Genomic DNA, 18,587 nt, shown 5'->3' on the forward strand with positions numbered 1-18,587 from the left:
CCTGTACAAAATATGTGCAAACCTATTGGACATTCTGTTTATTGAAGGACTATGTTAGTTGATACCGGCATGCACACTCAGGAGCTGAGAGACAGTGTGTGAAGAAAGTTGTATGCAGGGCAGCAACTGTCAGATGTCAGGTGATCTCTTATCCCTGATTATCAAGCTGAAGAGTCAAATACAGGCAAAGTAGATAAAACTAAATAATTCAAAAATAAATCTTTAATTATCCACTCTGCATATTTTGAATATTCAGATTCCTGTAAAGGCTCAGTTCTGACTTGTTCACATTAAAGTCATAAAAGGTAGCAGAAGCACTGAAACATTACAGAAAATATAGCACCAGGATCCCATGGTGGCTAACAAAGATCATGCAATCCAATACAAACAATTCTTTGCACCGATCTTGAAGACAACTGCTTGCAGAGAATAGCATTACAACAATTTGGAAAATTATTTTGACCTCTCAGCAAACTTTTTCTACCTAACATGCTGGAAATGTCTTTGGGTTCTATAATTCTTGTAGAATTGTCTGAAAAAATGTCCATTGGAAGACCATCCTCAAGCCCATGACGCATCAGCACTCTGCTGCCAGAACATAATGTATACTTCTAGTGGCCAAAGCCACCGGCAGTAATCACATGCCAAAAATCCAACTAGGTGGTTGTATCGAAGTCGATACATGGATCAACTTGGGTACAATCAGTCTGCCTAAACATTGATCGAAATTCAGCCGGTCCCTGCTGAACGAGCAAAGTTTCGATCCATATATGGCCAGCTTTAGGCAATCATGTATGATGCACCCTTCTATACAGACACCACCCCTTTTTAACCAAATATATTATAAATGATAAAAGAATGCCTGTTTTGCTCTTAAATACTTTCTGTGTATGGACCCACTGTATCCTTCTTACCCCCTTCAGAAGTCTTTCTCAAACTTTTTAACACTTAAACTCTTAAAATAACTTTCTGGTCTCAGGGAGCCATTGGTGACAATTACTATATGTACAGCTCAGAGGGTACATTAGTGTGATGGTCACTGGGAAGAATCCCCCCCCCCCTTCCTTACATATATATAAAAAGATCATTGGTATCAGTGATTACCTATCTGAGAGGCAGAAATTGCTCAATGCTCAAGGAACCCCTGGCAACTCTTGGAGGGACCATAGGGTTCCACAGAACCTTGGATGAGAAAGACTACCCTTTAGAGCATGGGTGTCCAACCTTTTGGCCTCTCTGGGCCACATTGAGTGTAGAGAAATTTTCTCGGGCCGCATATAAAATATATACTATAGTTAAGGTATGTAATAAAATGCCACCGCGCCCCCCTGCACAAATTTAACACAACTAGAAGATGATCAAATTAAATGGAATTAGTATACAGAGGTTTACTTCTTCTGAGAGATAATAAAGGAACACTCTAACCACCATGACCACTTCAGTGATTTGAAGTGGTCATGGTGGTAGGAGTCAGAAACACTGCACATGCTCCCCCCCCCCTCCCCTCAGCCTCTGCCTACCGTTAGTTGGAAGCTGCTGTGGCTGTGCCCCCAACCCGACTTCCTTCCTCCCCATCAAAAAAAAATTGTCAGGGGGCAGTGGGCCGCATTGCCTGCGGTTCTGGGCCGCATGTGGCCCTTGGGCCGCAGGTTGGACATGCCTGCTTTAGAGCAAGGGCAGATGTCTAGATTTTGCTAGATCTATAAAGAGTCGTGTCACTCCCTCAAAACTTATGTTGTATTTAAATTTTGCCCACTCTTATGTTGGCAGGCAAAGTACAGACCCACATGTGTCTTTGTAATTATGACCTTTATCCCATCCCATGGCCACCTTCATGTGCTTGGGTTGTGCAGTCATGTCATTGTCAGCGGGAGGAGCTATGTGGCATTACTGTTAAATGATGTTAAGCAAGGGTGCTTAGTAAATATGCCACATCTGTCCAGAGGGGGATACAGAGCCTGACATATGGATTACAAGGGATTAAACAGAAGAGATTTGTATGGGCAGGATTAACCCTCTAGAGCGTAGGAGAGCTTTTAAAAAGCAGCCACTTGACATTTTTAGGCAAGATGTTGTCACAGGCTGTATAAGATGAACAAATCCATTAGGAGTATGTGTGTTCAATTCTAAAGGGCAGGTCACTTAGAGAAAGACATTGAGGATTTGATGATCCCCCCAGAAGCTTGCAGTGTTTGTCAACAGGAGTGCAGTATGGTAGAGAAAGGGTTAGTAGCAGCAGCACCAGCGCAGCATCTTTTACTCCCTCCCTCCTTTGCTAGCAGAGAATCAGAGACACTGAGAGAGGAGGACAGAGTACACAGCAGATCCCAGCATCTAGGTATGTGACGGGGACCCGCACACAGGTGAGGAGGGGTGAGGGAGTCTGGGTTCTATTGGACTCAGTTGGACTTGGGCAGAAGGACTAGATATGTATTCTTCAATGTTCTGCACAGTCTTTATATTCTACACTTATTGACCCTACTGATCAAGAGAACACTTGTTCAGTCAACTCTCAAATCATATAGTTTGTACCTGACTGTTAATCCTTCAATGTTGAGTTTAGCTCTAATATTTAGAATGTTAACTGCAATATTCTGCATTGCTATTACGTATCTAACCACTGCATACAATATTGTCATACTTAACCACTTCCTTCTGCCTTGAATTATACTCTTATACTAACATGTTTTGTATATGACCAATACTTACTCCAGCTCCAAAGACCTGCCATGCCATGCTTAGCCCTAATATATATATAACCTAACTGTTATATCCTCCAATTTTACATCCGACTGTTACATCCACTTAATTCACTGGAGTATATGTAAATAATTCCTAGACGCTGTACTTCAGTGAAAAACAGCCAGTATTTCTTAATCCAGCTACTAAATGCTATAATGTTCTGCCCAAGCCTTACACAAATTCCAACTTAACTTCTATTGTAGATTTTGCAATATGCAAGACCATTCTATCCATCAGTACTCCATTTAAACCATTTAAATTGCAGATGATCCTATTATCTTATGCTGCAATTCTTAGTATAGTGCTTTAGTCGAACACATATAGAAGTTATTATACTTCCTAAATTGTGCATAATTCTTTATTGTGAACTCTCGATCTTGCAAGTTTAGGTATTATCTACCTTGTCTACCCTGTACATTATCCACAGTTTGGTCATTTAAATGAATTTGTCTGCTGTATAACACACACTACTTTTAGTCTTCTACATCCTATAAAATTCACATAAGTAGTAGTAGTAGTTTGTATACAATTTATCTACACCCAACATTATTCTACTAATCCATATTACAACCAGATGCTTATAAAGATTTTATCATCTATTGTTCTGTAAAGAATATACTATCTGTACTTGATGAATAATTCATGTGTATTTATGTAGGTTATCACTCTCTAAAAGGGTCCCCTCTGTTCTTGAACTATGCACGTCTTAACTTAGCTGCAGTAATTCAGCACCTGCTCAGATGTCAGATTTCTTGTTACATGTTAAACTTCAGTTCCTCCTAAGCGTGCTTTTGTCAGTGTATCTGTTCCGTGGAGCTCACTCTTGTTTCATCAGCCGTTACAGAGTGGGAAATAATTGTCTCGTCCAAGGTCACAAATGGGGGACAACTGAGAACAGAAGCGGAATTAGGTTTTATAACAAGAATGTCAAAGCTGTTGATTCATAGCGGTCTTCTTCAACAAGGGTTGATCATTCTTTTGTATTATCATCTGATAATATACAGCTATGTATGAATCAGGCATGTATCAGCAAAGATGCCACGATCTGCTATTTTGCTTTAATGTGTTAATAAATGATCAGATATGTTTCCCATTCCATAGTTTCATATCAATTTATCTTATATTGTACACATCAGTCTTCATTACACTGATATACTGAATGTGGAAATCGTAGACCCTTGTGTCATTGCTGGCTAGAGGACAACAATGGTGTTGTATTGTGCTATTGTCTCAGCTTTGGGATCTCATTTTTTATCTCCAAATGTGTTGACTGTCTGCTCAGATCTTCTACTCAAGCCTCCTAACTATCCTCTGTGAGTTTGCATTTCTTCAACCTTCTTTATTTCATGGTGTCTTCCCAGTCTTTCCTGATAATCCCACTCACAGATTCTATCCACCATCATTGAGTGAGTCTTCCTTTGCACAATGTGTCTTTCCAGTCATCCCATAGTGTCTAACAGCCAACAACCATCCTCTCTGAGTGTGTCTTCACATCTTTGTTCTCTAAGTGGCTTTTAGTCAAAGAACATAGTACAGCAACCCATAGCAACCAGAATCTTTATTGATGTCAAACTAGTTCAAGTAAGATCCACACTGGTTGCTATGGTTTTTGGACTTTGCACTTGGTGTTTTTTATACCTTGCATTGATTTATTGAATAGGCTGGAGTGTGAAGCTTAAGACTTTCAGTGCCTCAGTTATAGTCCATCCCTTCTCTTTCCATCTTTATCATTGATGCGTTTTAGTTCTCTTCAGTAATTATGTCACATCATTTACTCACAAGTGTTTTAATCAAAACCAGGAACCAGATACACTAGAACAGCCTTTCTCAACCAGGGTTCCATGGAACCCTAGGGTTCCCTTCTGAGGTTGCTATTGGTTCCTTGAGCTGGAATCAATGGAGAATTGATTTTCTACCTACACTGACTATCACTGCAAAGGAAAACGTCTACACTGAGCAGTAATTTTAGGGGACACCAAAATGTTTACGGTTTGCATTTTCAGTTGTTATTATTATTCATGTCATTTCCAAAAAGGTTGTTGCACAGAACAGTAGGGTCTAAAATGATCTTACCAGGATGTCAAATATACTAGGTATACCGTATTACCTATTTTTATATTTAAAATGTTCTAGAATTTACTGGTCATGCTGCTGTACCCCAAACTGTAGGTATATAAATATTTTTTAACAGGGGTTCCGTGAGAAAATAAAAATATTTCAAGGGTTCCTCCAGGGTGGAAAGGTTGAATATGCTGCAATGCCTGGAGTGTGCCTTACCATTTTTTTTCTGTTTTATTAAATGCTTATGGATTTTCTGTGCTTAATAGGAAATTTTGTGAAAGACAGCTGGATAAACAGGTCTCAAACAAAGATATAGAGTAATGAGTATTTATAAGTGGAGGTAGAAAGAGAAGGAGACAAAAAATTACGTTTTCAGGCAAATCTGCAATAAAAACTGGATTAACAGCAAAAAAAAACCCTTTGGGGTACAACATCGCACCTGTAGTTGGGTTCCAGCCAATAAGAGAGCCAATTCATTAATTTCAAGGGATTTCATGGATAAACATGACACTAAATTAAAAGAAGGAAGTTGACCCCAGGGTAGTAATCTCATCTCCTAATTCTATCTACTCAACCCTTGAGTGTTTCACTTATATACCCCAATCTACTCGAGTGTCTCCTCATTTGCTTTCTAGCTTATCTTCTGCCTCCCCATTGCCGATACATCCACTTCTTAATTATCCTGCTTTTGTTTTGCTGAATATGTCTTCCTAATCCTTCCCAAATGTCTCTCTCACAGCCAACAGGAATTTTGGATGTGCCTCTCTGCTTGTTTTATTGAGTGTGTCTTCTCAATGCTTGCCAAGTATTTCACAGATTTTCGATAGAGAAAATGTATTTGCTCAGTGTTTGCAGAAATTTTCCAATAAGCTAAAAGATTTCCGCAAACAATGATGAAGGCTTGTAAAGGTTCGTTATAGCTCACAAGGGGACCCGTAGTATAAGTAACAGTACAATGCTGAGACTATCCCATGTATAGACAAGAAATGATTGAGGCCATCAAATCAGCATGACAACTAGTATTTTTAGAGGAGGAAGTCAGCAAAGGCAGCCTTCTTATTCTTTAAGCACAGGTTTCCTTTAACACAATGCATGTCTGGTATGGACAAGCCCTCCATTTACAGTATACAGATTATTTAAATTGTCCAACTGTTACTTCTAGTATGTGCTGCCTTCTCCACAGTAATTAAAGTTTCATCACATCATCTGAGTGTGCCACCAGGGCTTCAGTTTATTATGTGTCCCTTCAAGTCTCCTATACACTCATTTAATTTGTCTTGATCTTCTTTGATTAATACATTATAGTTGATAGAATTAGTAAGTTTAATTTAAACCACAACATCCTGGTATATACATATTTGGTAGGGTAAAAGGCATTGATTATCAAATGGGCACAATTTTGCCAGCAAGTGGTAAGGCATTAATACTGAATTTCAGGGCTGCCGAGGCTTGGGAAGTAACTCATCATATTTTCATATGAGACAAGACATCTCCTGGTGACATAAACTACCATCTGCCAATGCATCTGCCCGCTCTCCATCGCACCCATCACCCTTCACTCAGGTGTGTCATCATACAAGTGTTCTATATATTATTACAGGGTGTCAGTTGTCACCCTCCCTCTATCTCTCTAATATCCTACCCATCTCCCACTATTATTATTTATTGAGTACTTAATCCCCTCTCATTTATTGTGACTCAGATACTTGTCATTCCTCTGTACTCCTACTTTCTCTGCTCATTTTTTTCTTAGGTCTTTTTAACATTCCATTATTTCATATATTCACTAGATGACTCTTGGATCACGGGTTTCGGATGTAGTCGTGTACATTATCATTCCTTTATCTAAAATGTTTTTCCTTTTATTCTTAAAGCAATTTAAAGATTTTCCCCCTATAAAAAGCTAAATGAAAACAATATGTTGTAATTTTTATGCTTAACTGCTATCTGCCTGAAATAGAGAACTTTTCCTTGAGGTTTAAAAAAAAATCTTTATCGAGCAATACTGCAGAGAGCCTCTGCATGAAAAAAAATGTTTGCATCCAGTATATATACAGTACTGTGCGAAAGTGTTTGACAGGTGTGACAAAATGCTGTAAAGTAGGAATGCTTTCAAAAATATTCATTTTAATTGTTTACTTTTATCAATTTACAAAATGCAAAGTGAGCGAACAGAAGAAAAATCTAAGGAGAAGGAGAAAGAAAACAAATTAAATGATTTTGTAAGATTAGAGTTAGGTGTATGAATAACCAATTTTACCAGGCAGATGCTAATGATCATCAATTCATATGTAGGTTGAAACACAGTAATTAAATATAACCGAAACAGCTGTGTAGGGGACTAAAAGCGGTAGTATACCCCGCTTTCCTATTTTTATCTACAGGTAAGCCTATGATAAGGGTTACCTGTAGGTAAAATGAATATCCCCTAAACCTGCACTGTTTAGGAGATATTCACTCTGCATGCAGCCGCTGACGTCAGTGGCGCATGCGCTCTAAAGTTCCAGCGTACCGTGCCGAAACTTCAGAGCTTCTTCCTGGAACAGAGGGCTCCCATGCTAATGTGTGGGAGTGACGTCATCACCACTAACAGCACCGGAGCCCACAATCCCAGAAGAAAGGATAGGAGAAGATGTCAGCCCTCTCGGTGGTTACCGGGCGCCACTAAGAAGGCTTCGTTCTAAGGTATTTAATAATGTGCTAGTATGCTATGTATGCTAGCCTATTATGCCTTTATCTTGCAGGTTTTTTGTTTTCCAGCAGGTTTACAACCGCTTTAAAACTGGGTGAGGAACAGCCAAACTCTGCTACTAACGTGAGATTCTGGAAGACAGTTTCATGTCACAGGTCATACACCATGGCAAGACTGAGCAGAGCAACAAGACACAAGGTAGTTATACTGCATCAGCAAGGCCTCTCCCTGGCAGAGTTATACTGCATCAGCAAGGCCTCTCCCTGGCAGAGTTATACTGCATCAGCAAGGCCTCTCCCTGGCAGAGATTTCAAGGCAGACTGGGGTTTCAAGATGTTTTTTTTACGCTCCTTTGAAGAAGCACAAGGAAATGGGAAACATTGAGGACAGTAGATGCAGTGACTGGTCAAGGAAACTTAATTCAGCAGATGAAAGACACATCATTACTTCCCTTCCATATCATAAGAGGTTCAGCAGTGCCATCAGCACAGAATTGGCAAAAACCAGCAGGACCCAGGTACCTAAATCTACTGTCCGGAGAAGTCTGGCCAGAAGTGGTCTTCATGGAAGAATTACACCCAAAATGCCATAACTCCCATGTGGAAACAGAGCTAAGTGACTCAACTATGCATGAAAACATAGGAAATGGGGTGCAGAAAATTGGCAGCAGGTGCTCTGGTGTTATGAGTAAAAATTGTTAAATATTTGGCTATAGCAGGAGGCAGTTTGTTCGCAGAAGGGCTGGAGAACGGTACAGTGTCTGCAGGCAACAGTGAAGCATGGTGGAGTTTCCTTACAAGTTCTGGGCTGTATTTCTACAAATGGAGTTTAAGTTTTGGTCAGGATCAATCCTGTCCTCAATGCTGAAAAATACAGGCCATACCATTAGGGAGGCGTGTGATTGGCCCCAAATATATTCTGCAGCAGGACAACGACCCCAAACATACAGCCAAAGAACTATCTTCAGTGTAAAGAAGAACAAGCAGTTCTGGGAGTAATGGTTTGGCCCCCACAGAGCCCTGATCTCCGCATCATCGATTCAAGTCTGTCTGTGATAACATGAAGAGACAAAAGGATTTAAGGCAGCCTACACAGAAGATCTGTGGTTTGGAACAACCTACCTGCTGAGTTCTTTCAAAAACTGTGCACAAGTGTACCTATAATTGATGCTGTTTTGAAGGCAAAGGGTGGTTACTCCAAATATTGATTTGACTTTGATTTCTCTTCTGTTCTTTTACTTTTCATTTTGTTATTTGACAAAAAAAAAAAAAAAAAAAAACTATTAACACTTCTATTTCTAAGAGCATTCCTAATTGACAGCATTTCTTCACACCTGCCTAAAACGTATGCACAGTAGCACATATACACAACAGTTTTAAACCACTTGTATTCCAATTCAGGCATCTGGCATGCTTCCGTACCCTGGCAAACATATAAACCTAAATAGAAGGGATGAGGCACAGGTACTCTTGCTTTTTCTTTACTTAATTTTGTGAAACACAAGAAACATTAGAACAGTTTCAAGTGCCCCTGCTCTTTCTTGGGCAGGGATGCCCGAAATAGTCGTTCTAATGTATTGGCCACGGTAAACCATGCACGAGGCAGGGACACCCAGAAACAGTTTAACCCTCCTCTTGTGTTAGGGTCAAAACTGACCCGTTTTCAGGTTTTGAATGTCTATAAGTATCACATAAATTTGTTTATTGCATCAAGATTTTTTTTACTTTGTCAGGAACCTCTATTTAAACAATGTAATAGAAAAATAATCCTTTTCACTAAATTATAAAATACTGTGGTGAAAATTAAGACGTTCATGGTGTTAGGGTCAATTCTGACTCAGTTATAATATAGGATTATAGGACACTAATAAGTTTCAAAACTGAAATCATAAACACTCTCTCTGCTTAGTAACAGTGACAGCCAATCCCCTCTCAACCCTGTGAGCTGTAGTTAGGGAGGGGCCTATCTCTTTTCCTGCTTGTCTGCTTCTCTAAATAAAGTGAAGAAACATAGGACAAATTCATTTCAGAGTTGCTGACTTTATTTTACCATTTTTTAAATTTGACAATGAGAGGTATGCTATCAAAAGAAAGGTCTAGGGGTCACACCAAAAATATTAAAACCAATCTTTTCAAGGATAAAGAAGCCTAACAAGGTAACCAAGAGGTAAGAAACACATTTGATGATAAATAATTATTCAGAGGGTATTTTATGGCTGATTTAAAACGCGGGTCAAAACTGACCCTAACATCATGGATAGTAACGGAATTCTAACATAAGAGGAGGGTTAAACAAGTTTTATTCAGCAAGAGAACAAACACAGCTTTTTTTATTTTTAGTGTTCTGTCAGTAGTCAGCCTTTTCACCCAGTAGCAGGCTCCCACAAGTGAGAGGGAGAGAAATAAAGGTCTGTGGAGAGCAGAGTCTAATATTGAGGTCTGGCTACCTGTTAAGATTTGGACCTAGGGATGGAGGTTTTATCCCACCCAAAGCTCTACAAAGCCTCTGGGTTCAGCTACCTGCCTAGTAATACATAGGAACCTTACCCAATAATAAAATTTCTTAGCCCTAACTCAGCTTCTTGAATATAGAAACTGTCAGATAAACACAAGATCCAATTTGTTTGGAATATAAAGGTGGAATTTTGATTCAGAGAGGTGCTGGAGCCACTAGAGGAATCTTTGTACGGGATCAGTTAATATCTTTGAACAGCCTTAGCTTCAATGTAGAATATTGTAAACCCTCCCTGCTGCAAGAAAACATTCATTTATACCCTTTAGGGGTTTGTTTCATTTACAGAATATGAATTTGAAAAATGACTAAAGATTCATTATTGATGTGTTATTGTATACTAGCTAAAATTGAACTTTCAGTTTAAACTAAATGTTCTACTGAGCTTCAAAATCTGAGCACCTTAAAGAAAACCTATCTTCCATTTTTACATTTATAAAAACCCTGCCTAAGAGCAGGCACTGACCGCAAGATGTCTATTATATTACATTATTTTTATTAACTAATATTTGTAATTTACTATTACAGTAAAATTTCCTCCATGTGCTTCCCTGATTTAGCTCCACTTTGTTACATGGGGTCTGGGTTTCATGATTTCACAGTTAAGCCCTACCCTGCTACCATTCCACTGTCCAATGGGAGAACTTCAATGCCTATTAAAGAGTAAGAGTGGTCTAAAAACTGTTACCCTAGTCAAACTCCCGGCCCCCTTTTTTCTGCTCTGGCAAAGATTATGCTCTTGGCTTTAATAGTAACAAGGTTATATCCAATGTATGAAGTAACTCTTAAGGAGGCCCTGTACTGTGGCAGCTGTGCCCAAAATGGGCAGGCAGAGGGCAATGGACTAGTTAACAGTATTGCCTATGATCTCCCTGCAGCTGATCTTTTCCTTTTACTGACTTACAATGTTTTGTTCTGCATGGTGGCTATGTGTTGAAGTGGCCATCTTGGTAGTATCAGCAAGGTGAACAGTGCGCATTCAACTATGGTCTGTAAACTGGAACCTATTTATGCTGTTGAGGGTTAGGGTGCTGGGCACTTTATTCAGTAATAGTCTGCAGGCAGATGGGTAGGGCTTAGTCCATAAATCTGGGAAGTCAACCCCCTAGAACAAAGTCAAACGAAAACAGAGAGGTGCAAAGAGGATCACTTTCTGTCTTATAAAGCAAATTGTTCAACAGCTAACTACTTTGCAATTCGCCAGACTGCAGATGACCTTGTTTCCCATTCATCTCCCCTTCTTTCTAAAACATGCGCTCCTTACCTCTACTTTTCACAGTTGCAGCCTCTCTCCTTAAACTCGCTTTCCTTTACCCCTCTTCTCCACCCCACCATCTGTATATATCACCCTCACTTCGGCCTTCTTCTTTTTACTGTACTCATCACCTCCTTCTAATTCTAATCCCACAATCTGCTAATAAAACCCAGGGGATGCTGAGGCATGTCCCCTCATATAAATCATATTCTCATATTACTTCTCTCACTCTTCTGCTTCTCCAAACCTCTGGAGATATACCCCCAAACCTTGGGCCTCCCTCATGTAACTGTATACAACGAACCAATCACCATCACCCCACATCTTCTGGCAGCAGTCATAGTCAACACAATTTAGTCTCCATTCCTCTTCTTCCCAAAAACCAGCCTCCCCTTCTCTTGTGCCCTCTGGAATGCCCGCTCTGTCTGCAATAAACTCACTGCTGTGTCACTAACTCCTTTAATCTACTTGCTGTCACCAGAACCTGGCTTCATGAATCCGACACTCCTTCTCCTGCTTTCCTCTCCCACGGTGGCCTTCTCTGGACACACTTCCCTAAACCTAATGAACGCAAGGGAGTTGGAGTGGGATTCCTCCTATCCCCACAGAGCATCTTCCAGGTTCTTCACTCTCCTTCCTCTCTGTCCCTCTCATCATTTAAAGCTCACTGTATAAGTCTATTCTATCCAATTTCCTTAAGAGTTGCTGTGATTTACCGAACCCCTGGACCATTATCAACTTTCCTTGATGATTTTTCTGCCTGGCTACCCTACTTTTTCTCTTCTAAAATTCCCACAATCCTTCTTGGCGGCTTCAGCATCCCTGTTAATACAAACACTCCTGCTATTTCTAAACTTCTTAGTCTAACCTCCTTATTTGACCTGAAGCAATGGGTACAAGCTTCTATTCACTCTGACGGCAATACCCTTGACCTTGTATTCCACTACCTATGCGCTCCATTCAACCTCTCCAACAATCCTTTTCCTCTCTCTAATCACCACCTTATTAGCTTCTCTCTCTCCCTGTCTTCCACCACCGTTCCCTCCAATCGCCTAACACTGACACGTAGAAACCTTCGCCATTTTAACCCTTCTCTTCTCTTTTCTGCTACTGACCACCTCTACGACAAAATCTCACCCCTGTCCTGCCCCAATCTAGCCACTTCTGTCTACAATAAAACGCTGTCCTCAACCCTGGACAAGTTTGCCCTCTTCACTACACACAGAGTCAGGCCTCGACCCCTTCAACCCTGGCAAACAGATGACACCAGGAATATCAAAAAATATAGCCGTGAGCAGTGGTGTATTTAGGTTTTGTGCTGCACTAGGCCTGACTAAACTTGGGCACCCCTAATTTAAATATGACCCACCCTTTCCTGTAAAGGCCATACCCTTTCCTGTTTATGACATGCCCTGTCATCTGTAAACCACAGACCACAACCATCAGTGCGGCCTCATCAGTTCCCATAAGTTCAGCTACATCAGTGCAGCCTTATCAGTGCTCCTCATTGCAGCCTCATTACTGCCCATCAGTGCAGCCTCATCAGTGCGGCCTCATCAGTGGCCATCAGTACAGCCCCATCAGTGGCCACCAGTGCAGCCTCTCAGTGCCCATTAATTCAGCCTATCAGTGCATCATATCAGTGCCCATCAGCGCAGCCCTATCAGTGCAGTTTATCAGTCCTGCCTCATCAGTGGCCATCAGTGCAGTCTATTAGTGCCCATCAGGGCAGCATATCAGTGCAGCCCCATCAGCTTTTTTGCTGCCCCCCAGCAAAGTGCTGCCCTAGGCCTGGGCCTTGTTGGCCTAGGCCAAGATACAGCACTGGCCGTGAGTGTCTGTGGCATAGGACTAAGTCTCTCAAAGACTTCAGTCAATACAAATCTGACCTCCAAAAATACAATTCTTGTCTCACACTGCCAAACAGACCTATTTTATCACTCTCATTAACACCTTCTCATCCAGTCCCCATCAACTCTTCTCTACCTTTAACTCCCTACTTTGTCCTCCCCTGCCTCCACCTACTAAATCACTCACTGCGCAAGAGATTGCTAATCACTTCAAAAATAAGATTGATTCAATTCGTGATGAAATCTCCACTCTGCAGGTATCTCTGCCACTTAACACCCCACGTCAACAGGTAAAATCAACACTCTCCTTATTCAAACCTGCTACCATAGACGAAATTGCTAAACTCCTTTATAACTCCCACATAACCATTGGTCCCCTAGACCCTATTCCCTCTCAAATACTACGGTCACCTTCTGACTCTTTTCTACACTCTCTAACCCACATCTTCAATCTCTCCCTCTCCTCCGGCATTTTCCCCAATGCTCTAAAACAGGGGTGGCGAACAAGTTCGACAAAAGGAGCCAAAATTTTAAACTGTGAGAGTCAGAGAGCTTCACCACGCAGTGACCTGCCAAAACAGACAAACACACATAAATGTCCCCCATCAGAGACCCCCACACACATAAATGTCCCCCATCAGAGACCCCTGCACAATAATGTCCTTATCAGAGACCCCCACACACATAAATGTCCCCCATCAGAGACCCCCACACACATAAATGTACCCCATCAGAGACCCCCACACACATAAATGTCCCCCATCAGAGACCCCTGCACAATAATGTCCTTATCAGAGACCCCCACACACATAAATGTCCCCCATCAGACACCCCCACACACATAAATGTCCCCCATCAGAGACCCCCACACACATAAATGTACCCCATCAGAGACCCCTGCACAATAATGTCCTTATCAGAGACCCCCACACACATAAATGTCCCCCATCAGAGACCCCCACACATATAAATGTTCCCCATCAGAGACCCCCACACACATAAATGTCCCCCATCAGAGACCCCTGCACAATAATGTCCTTATCAGAGACCCCCTCACACATAAATGTCCCCCATCAGAGACCCCCACACACATAAATGTCCCCCATCAGAGACCCCTGCACAATAATGTCCTTATCAGAGACCCCCACACACATAAATGTCCCCCATCAGAGACGCCCACACACATAAATGTCCCCCATCAGAGACCCCCACACACATAAATGTCCCCCATCAGAGACCCCAGCACAATAATGTCCTTATCAGAGACCCCCACACACATAAATGTCCCCCATCAGAGACCCCCACACACATAAATGTCCCCCATCAGAGACCCCCACACACATAAATGTCCCCCATCAGAGACCCCTGCACAATAATGTCCTTATCAGAGACCCCCACACACATAAATGTCCCCCATCAGAGACCCCCACACACATAAATGTCCCCCATCAGAGACCCCCACACACATAAATGTCCCCCATCAGAGACCCCTGCACAATAATGTCCTTATCAGAGACCCCCACACACATAAATGTCCCCCATCAGAGACCCCCACACACATAAATGTCCCCCATCAGAGACCCCCACACACATAAATGTCCCCCATCAGAGACCCCTGCACAATAATGTCCTTATCAGAGACCCCCACACACATAAATGTCCCCCATCAGAGACCCCCACACACATAAATGTCCAACATCAGAGACCCCCACACACATAAATGTCCCCCATCAGAGACCCCTGCACAATAATGTCCTTATCAGAGACCCCCACACACATAAATGTCCCCCATCAGAGACCCCCACACACATAAATGTCCCCCATCAGAGACCCCCCCTCCTCACCTGCTGCTGTTGATATGCGCAGGGGAAGATGTCAGCGGGCGGCTGTCTCGGCTGAGCTGAGCTCTCGTCAGTCACTCAGACACGTGACAGGCAGCTGAGGCGGGAGGGAGACACACGGGTCCCCACGCTCTCTGGCCCGTGCAGTGTTGGGAGACGTGATGTCGCAGCCTGGGGGCGGGACTACGCGCTTGGAGATCTCTCCTCAGAGGTCCCGCAGCATCCAAACTTGGCAAAGACTACTAGAGCCACAGTATACCAAATAATAATGATAACCAAAGAGCCGCATTCAGTTTGGTCGGGAGCCGCATGCGGCTCGAGAGCCGCGTGTTCGCCACCCCTGCTCTAAAACATGCACTGGTTAATCCCATACTTAAAAAAAGCCATCCTACCAATCTTAACAATCTACGACCTATCTCCTTGCACCCCTTTTCCTCTAAACTCCTCAAACGCCTGGTCTACAACCAACTGAGTGAACACCCCATTAAGAATAACCTTCTTGATCCCCTTCAGTCCGGATTTTGACCTCAACACTCCACAGAAACTGCTCTTTTAAAACTCACAAATGACTTACTAACAGCAAAATGCAACTATTCTGTACTCCTACTTCTGGATCTTTCGGCTGCCTTTGATACTGTTGACCACACCCTCCTACTCAAAAAACTGCACTCCTTTGGTCTCCGTGACTGTGCTGTTTGCTGGCTTTTGTCCTAATTATCCCACCGCACCTTCAGTGTCACTTACAATTCTACATCCTCCTCTCCTCTTCCTTTCTCTGTCGGGGTCCCCTAGGGTTCTTTTCTTGGACCTCTCTTATTTTCAATCTACACCACCTCCCTGGGTCAGCTGATAGCCTCCCATGGCTTTCAATATCATCTCTACACTGACAACACCCAAATATTTCTCTCCACCTCTCAGCTCACTTCATCAATTTCCTCATGCATCACTAACTTACTAACAGGCATATCTATCTAGATGTCACACCACTTCCTCAAACTCAACTTGTCCAAAACCGAGCTCATAATATTTCCTCCCCCACATGCCTCTTCCTCTGACTTTTCTGTCAGGAGCAATAGCACAACCATCCACCCATCACTTAATGCCAGGGTGCTAGGTGTTATCCTGGACTCTGAACTCTCCTTTCAGCCCCCCATCGAATCACTTTCTAAGGCTTGCTGCCTCAACCGCCACAACATCTATAAAATACGTTCCTTCCTAACCAATGAAACCACAAAGCTCCTTATTTACCCCCTGCTTATCTCTCGCCTCTACTACCGCCACTCCCTTCTCATTGGCTTACCTTTAAATAGGCTATCCCCCCTTCAGTCCATCATGAATGCTGCTGCCAGACTCATCCACCTTACAAACCGCTCAGCGTCTGCTACTCCCTCTCTGCCAATCTCCCATTGGCTCCCACTCACCCAACAAATTAAATTCAAAATACTAATAATAATTTACAAAGCTATCTATAACCTGGCCCCCAGCTACATCACTAACCTATTTTCAAGATACACACCAAATCGTCCTCTACATTCCTCCCAAGACCTCCTGCTCTTTAGCTCCCTCGTCACCTCCTCCCATGCTCGCCTCCAGGACTTCTCCTGAGCCTCTTCCATCCTTTGGAATTCCCTACCCCAATTTATCCGACTATCTACACCTTTATCCACTTTTGGGCGATCCCTGACAACTTTTCTCTTCTGAGAAGCCTGTCCTGCCCCCACCTAACAACTTTTCTTTTATTCTCGTCATCAGCTCATCCCCCACAGTTATTACTTTTTGTATCACTTGACCCTCCCTCTTAGATTGTAAGCTCTAACGAGCAGGGCCCTCTGATTCCTCCTGTATTGAATTGTATTGTAACTGTAATGTCTGCCCTAACATTGTAAAGCGCTGCACGAACTGTTGGCACTATATACATCCTGTATAATAATAATAATAAAGTAAAAGCAGAAATCCTGTGATGTTTTATCTTAGGTTGAATGTTTCACCTAAGCATTTACAATGTATGGCAAAGTACACCTACACCCAATAGCAAAAATGCAACTATTGCAGCGTACCTGTCCTTAGACTCTTCCTGCGTTAGTTTTCTTTTTTTTTTCAGGATTGTTTCCTTTTAATTTTACCCAGTGATCCTAACAATAACGCTCTTCCCATCCTAGGGGGTGGGGATTGCTCTGTAGTTCACAGAGGTGAACAGAGGAAGACTAATAGCAATGCTTACTTTTTCAGTGCAGCAGAGGCCCGGATCACAGGTAGTTGCATGGGCACGATCAACCAATGTTTTTGTACATGAACAAATACATAACTAAAAAGACCAAGAGGGAGCAAATAATATATATTCATTGTTAGAGTTTACATTCACTTTAGAGTGCTACAGCTAATAAAGTGCAAGTTTACATTCTTAACATTTTCCATTTATTCAAAATTCTTCACCTTGCTGTATATTTATTGGGCAACCCAAATAATCACATGTTGCTGCATGCCATGATGAATGTGTCAACACTAGTGAACAGAGCAGATGACTTATGGAATTACAGTACCTTGCCCAGAAAGTATCTGCCAATCATGGATGCTCTAACACCTTGAAAAGGAAAGCAGAACAGAAAATGATTTTTTTTTACATTAAAGTAGTTGTAAAGCCTACATGTTTTTTACCTCAATGCATTCCTTTCATTAAAGTAAAAAATGTTTAGGTGTCAGCTTCCCCCCCCCTTTTTGACTTACCTGGGCCCTCATTCCATCCAGCGCCATGCCCCTCTGCAGCTTTTCAGGTCTCACTAGCTTTGCTGGGGCACCGGGTGCCATTGACTCCTAGTGCTGTCAATCAAAGCTAGTGACGAGGGAGCAGGGGGCAGGGCCAAGTCCCGCTCTCTGTGTCAATGGACGGAGCAGCAGGGCTTGGGTGCGAGCGGCTTCCCATGGGGGAATAGACAGAGGGGAGGGGCCAGGAGAGCCGGTGGGGACCCGAAATTAGGAGGTTTGCGGCCGCTCTGTGCAATTCTATTGGTAAGTATAGACACGTTTTGTTTTTGTTTTTTTGTTTTTTTTACCTTTACAAACTTTACAATCATTTTAAAGTGTATGTAAACCCTAACAATGAACTTCTCATACTTGGCCCCTTTATTCTGTTGAATATACCATGGAAATTTTCTTGTTATATCTATTTGATAAGTAAAAAAAAAAGGTTTGATCTTGCAAGATCCAAGTGAATATAAGGAGAAAAATTTGAATAAAGAAAACAAACACTGCCCCAACATCTTAGGCAGCCATTCCCAACTAGCGTTCCTCCAGAGGTTCCTGAGGATTCCTTGAGCAGTGGCTAAAGCCCACTACACACAATGAGAAAATAAGGCAAAAAACACCACTTTCGATAAGATCATACAATAATGTGATCATTAGTACACAGCTTTCGAGAGTCAATCACGACAGTTCATGCAAAATTATCCGAAGAGACAAACATGAAAATTTTTCTCGTTCAATACCAGATTGTACGATTTTCTTTTAATCGTTACAGTATTCATCCAAATAAAATTGGAGACCAAGATGCTAGGAGATTAAAGAATACATTACAATACAATACATTACATCACTTCTGAAGTTTTATTCTGTCATACAAGAATTTTTGTAACTTAAAT

General features: G+C 42.0%; 1 protein-coding gene across 2 annotated transcripts in view; it reads left to right on the top strand.

The window, feature by feature from the left end:
• Positions 1 to 2,203: 2,203 nt before the first annotated feature.
• Positions 2,204 to 18,587, top strand: part of TMEM91 (transmembrane protein 91) — a 117,210-nt gene continuing 100,826 nt past the window's right edge. Inside the window, exon 1 of one of the 2 annotated variants that reach the window (XM_082263383.1) lies at positions 2,204 to 2,338. The gene's annotated coding sequence lies outside the window, so the exon portion shown is untranslated. Of the gene's footprint in view, positions 2,364 to 18,587 lie in introns of both variants that reach the window. The other variant, XM_082263382.1, reaches the window with a different exon arrangement.

The sequence above is a fragment of the Pelophylax lessonae genome (assembly GCF_965119305.1).
Source record: "Pelophylax lessonae genome assembly, chromosome: 7".
Taxonomy (NCBI): Eukaryota; Metazoa; Chordata; class Amphibia; order Anura; family Ranidae; genus Pelophylax; species Pelophylax lessonae.